A 5,056-nucleotide genomic window follows, 5' to 3' on the forward strand; every position below is an offset into this window, starting at 1 on the left:
CTCTTCTCTTCTCTTCCTCTTCTCTTCCTCTTCTCTTCTCTTCTACCGCCCCCACCGTTGAAGACAAAACTCTCTTATTCTCTTCCATGTCTCGCTAGAAAAAGGAGAGTCTCAAGTTGTGACTGAGTAATTTTTGCCTCAAACAGACTTTAGAGGAAAAAAGAAAAGCTGCTTCCTCCCTGGCTCGCTCTGGCAGAGGCAAGCTACAAGTGTGACCAGAGCAACAGCAAAGGCAGAAGTGCCAGTACCTGTCTGTGGCCTTAGGCAGCCGGGAGAAATTGTCAATCATGATCTCTGCGTCACAGCGAGTGAGGATGACCACTGCTTGGCACAGGAAGGGTATAAACATGCTCTGCTGCGTGGAAGATGTGCAGCTGCGCAGAATGTAGAGGATCAGCAGCACCTGAATGAAGAAGGAGAGAAAGAACGACTTGCTGCATCCTTGACTCTGCAGGGCCTAACCACGGACATTCAGCACATGAACAGTGCCTGCTCCCTTGACATGCTGCCAAGGCCTAAGCCTAAATTTCATGCCAGCCACTGTGTCCAAGCCCTGGCTTTGCACTCAGGCTGTGATTCTTTAGCATAAGAGGCAAATGGCACAAGGTGTAGTGCAACCGAAAATCCAAGGCACATGAAAGAAATTCTCTTACGTCCCGACAGATGTCCTTCCCGTACATCAGCAGAAAAGTGATCATCCACTTCCCAGCTGCACGCACGCGCATTCCTTTGCCTTTCCGGAAGGTCTCCTTGATGGCCGTCATGAAGTCAACGGTGTGTTCCAGGGGGAAGTTTCTGCACACCATCTGCAGAGAAATGAGAAGCAGGAGAGATCTCATCACTGCACTGCGGCAGCTCTTCAAAACAGAAAGCAGTCTTGAGGGCATTCTTAGTTCAGTGGCTTGCTTATCATTCAGGCAGCAATTGCAATGCTCCTGCTGTCCACACCCTTCCATTCATATGTACAGTGGTTGAACCTTCTCTCAGCTTCTCCATCCATGCCGTTTGCTTACGTGCAAAGTCTACCTCCCAACAAACCACAGTCACACACACACACACGCACACACACACACATATCATGGAATCAGTTCCTTGCACTAGGCACCTGAAAGCCAGGCAGCTCAGCGCCTCCTGCTACTTGCTGAGAAAAGTGGTCTCAGGGTGACAGCTCATTCTGGAAGTGATGGGAGAGGCTGGAGGGAGCAGAGGAATGTGCAGAAGCCTATGCACTGAGATCCTACCACTCTTTTTTGGGTCCACTTACCCTTGCAATTTTGGATGAGGTCTGGAGCTGAGAGATGGTGCTGCAGTCATTCAGCCCCTCACACAGGCTCCCAATGTCTCCCATCTCAATGACTCTGTTGGTCACCTTGGCTGGAAAGAGCACGGGGAGAAAAGGGAAGTCATGCTTCTGAAAACAGAACCTCTTTCCACAGAGGATAGACAGAGGACAGGGTGGGGACAAGAAGAGAGCTGTGCACGGTGCCTCTCCCTCCTGTAAACAGGGCCCAGCCCGTGGGGCTCTGGTAGTGCTGCGGAGGAGAGCACATGGCTGGTGCACATCTGCTCTACTCACCTTGGATTCGAAGAAGGGAGCTCAGGCAGGTGGCGGCCAACTGGCGGGATGTGGGCATGGGATCACATGTCAGAGGTGCCAGCAATCCCACCAAGGAGCCAAAATGCTCACAGGCATCTCCTCTCTGCAGGGGTGAGAGGCAGGAACAAGCTGTAGGCAGCCCCAGCTCTCCCTAGCTTCTCCCGCCTGTCGCCTTCCCCACGCCAATGGGTGACACAGCATGCACAGCTGGGTGGAGCTCGCCTTCCAGCTCAGGAGCACCGGGGAGGGAGCCAGGGGCATGTGTTGGGGCTCTTTACTCACTTGAAGTTCTTCACAAGCAGCCAGCAGCTGGGAGCAGGTCTGCAGGGCCCTCTTGCGCTCCCACATACTGTCTGATGTCAGTGATCTCTGCAGGACCTGGGGCAGAGCATACGTCTCACTACGGACATCTTTTCTTTTCCTTCCTGCGACCTTTCTCCCTGTCCCTCCTTTCCCGACACTTTCCCTCAGAGCCTGCCCTGTGGCTCCACGCAGCCCCCCGCCTCACTGAGCAACAGCACTGCTGCCTGCTCTCTCTGCAGAAACTCCTGCGTCCTAATCCAGGAGCTTTTTCTCAGCTGTGGCCTGCCAGGGGCTGGCCCTGCCTTTTCCTATGCAGGGCCCATTTCTCTGCCCATTTCCGAGCTCGCAGTGAGCTGGCAGGTCAGCAGGAGATTTGTCTCCTTTTCATTGTCCTCTCAATCACCAGATCTCTGTCTCCGCTATCAGCAGGGACCATGCTTTCTCCCTTGCCCCACACATACTCACATGGACTATGTTCTGGAAGAAGCGGAGGGTGGGCTCTGTCTCGAGTAAAACTGCCATGAGCCGGCCCAGAGCTTTCAATGATGTTTGCTGAAGCTGAAAGCAGAAGAGGGGATTGAGATGTGGCATCATGGCTGCTGCCAGAGCATAGTGTGTGCTGAGGTAGGGTTCCGACTCAGAGGTGGCCGGGAAAGTTACGGCAGGTTACCTGCAGGTACTGTGCTGCTTGCTGTGACTTCTTGATCTTCAGCATCATCTCTGCTGAAGGGTACGTCACAATGTTTTTGCAGCACAGAGTCAACATTTCATGCATGTCCTTGCTTCCTAAAGAAGGCTTCAGCTTGCTGACAGGAAGAAAAAAGGAAGAAGAGAAAGTAGAAAGAGCCTTTACCAGTGCTCTCCAGACTGGTTCAGACAACATCTCAGTTTCTCCTAATGGACAGCTGCAAAGCCAACACCCCCAGCCCGTGCTGCTGAGCACTGTCTTTAGTTCCATTAGCACCTGCCTCCTCCCCGGCAGCAGTGAACCACCTGCCTCTCTGAAGAGAAGGAGACCCCAGGTCTCCCTTCTCTTCCCTACCAGGGTACAGAAGCACCAGGGCCTTTCTCCCTGCCCAGAACCTCAACTTTGCTGGGCACAACAGCCCAGCCATCTCTCTTGTAGATGTGGCTCCTCAACCCCTGCCCCCTCCAGGCCTTCAGCCAAATGGAGAACCACCATGCTGCCTTGTAACCCCAGAGGCTCCTTACCTCAACTGCTCCAGGGCCAGAACCACCTTGAGGGGCACTGGAGATACAGGGGTGCCCAAGTAGTACTTCTTCAGCAAGTCCTGCAAGTACCAGAGAGACACTGTCAAAGTGGATAAAGGGCATGTGAGAGCTCTTCTGCCCAGCCCAGAGACAGACACAACTGCCACACACCGGCCCCATCACTCTCACATTTCCCTGCGAGGCACTGCAGGATGCAGCAGCTCCACAGCTGGTGGACCTAGCCCGCCACCCAGCCGCTGCCTGACAGCACCCAAAGTCCCCATCAGCTGGAGATGTGTGACTGAGGGAGACGTGTATGCCTACAGGGAAGTGAGCCTTGTGGCACAGCCCAGAACTCCGCTGCAGAGAGCCCTAGTCTCTAGGCACTCACCATCAGGATCTCCAGCAGCTTGCCCTTCAACGAGGTGTTAAAGCAAGCGGAGGCACCCACGGCATGGATGGCAGAGCTTAAGTCAGTGATGCTCTGCACCAGCACGAGCTTGTTCTGCAAGTCCTGAGGCCCAAGAGAGAAAAACATTCTTTGAACTGTGGGAAGGGCTGCAAGGGAGACACGTGGAGGCAATGCTAAGGGAAGGGCTTGGATCTTCATCTGGGCACAAACCGTTCCCCAAGGGACCTTTGGAAAGAGAAGGCCCATCTCAGCATCTCCCCACATGAAGGGGCTGCAGCCGGGTGCTCAGACACCCTGGCACACTTTGAGCTCTCACCCGACAGCTGCAGCTGTACAGCAGCAGGATGTTGCCCACAATGTCTCTCTCCAGGCGGGCAAGCAGCTGTTCCTTGGAGGCTTGCAGTGCCAAGCTGCCATGGGCGAGGATGAGAGCGCTGCGTGTGGCGTGAGCTCTCGTGCTGTTCAGCTCCATCTGTGAGGGGAGAAATGCCTTGAGACACTCGCTCAATGGCCCCCAGTGCCCAGTGATGCACCTGGGCTCCCAAGGCAGGAGCTGCTGTGAAAATAAGGCAGAAGAATGCCAAGATGGAAACCCATAACACTTTACCTTCTTGCTCCTGGAAATCCTCCCACTCTGGCCTTTGCACAGCCTGGACGCAAACATGGTGAGTGTGTCCAGGACTGCGTGGAAGTTGCTCTCAGCAGCATGGCTGACAAGAGAGATCATTCCCTGCACAAAAGAACAAAGGGCAGTTGGCGCAGGCCTGAACCTACTGGCGCAGCCAGCCACAGTGGCCAGGCTGGTCCTCACTTGAGGGAAGCAACAGCAGAGAGGAGATTGAAAGGCCCAGAGCAGGGCCAGGAGAAGCCCTCTGCCCCAGGGACAGAGCGGGGATGCTCGCAGGAGCTGGAGGAGAGGAGAGCTCACCTGGGCCTCAGATGGCTCCTCTGCGTTTGCTTCTTCCAGGTGCTGCAGCAGCTTCTCTTGGACATGGAGGACTTCCTTACAAGCACCCAGAACTGTCCCCAGAGCCTTGTACAGGAAAGACTGCATGGGAAGGGAGGAATAAGTTGGGATGTGGTAGCAGCGTGACCTGCTGGGAGAGGGCCAGGTGGAAGGACCCACGCTCCCTGGGAGTTGCTGAGAGCAGCTGCAGGGCCGAGCTTTAGCCAGCCCCCAAGCAGTTTGCAGGCAAAGGCCCTCTGGGGGGAACGGGCTGGAGAAGCAGCGTGAGTAGGCCATGTGGGCAGAGCACCAGCCACAGCCACAGCCCCAGTTGGGCACCTGCAGCTGCACCGCTGGGTAGAGCCGAGGGAGACCTACCTTTTCTCCAGAGCTGCTGGGAGAGCTGCTCAGCTGCCGGCTTAGCTCGCAGCTCAGGGCCTTGGTCCAGGCCTCGTCCTCCATGGTGTCCAGCGACGCCCTCAGGAACTGTTGGAGAACAGGAAAAGCCAACGTTCCCTTGCCCTTTGCCTCTTCCCACATTCCCAAGTCGCCACAGCCCTCTGCGGATCAGCTTCTCCCAGCATTC

At 55.5% G+C, this 5,056-nt stretch overlaps 1 pseudogene; it reads right to left on the bottom strand.

Moving 5' to 3' along the window:
- Positions 1-6: 6 nt before the first annotated feature.
- The window catches only part of LOC104914790, a 16,408-nt pseudogene continuing 11,358 nt past the window's right edge, over positions 7-5,056 (bottom strand).

Source organism: Meleagris gallopavo, chromosome 1, assembly GCF_000146605.3.
Source record: "Meleagris gallopavo isolate NT-WF06-2002-E0010 breed Aviagen turkey brand Nicholas breeding stock chromosome 1, Turkey_5.1, whole genome shotgun sequence".
NCBI lineage: Eukaryota > Metazoa > Chordata > Aves > Galliformes > Phasianidae > Meleagris > Meleagris gallopavo.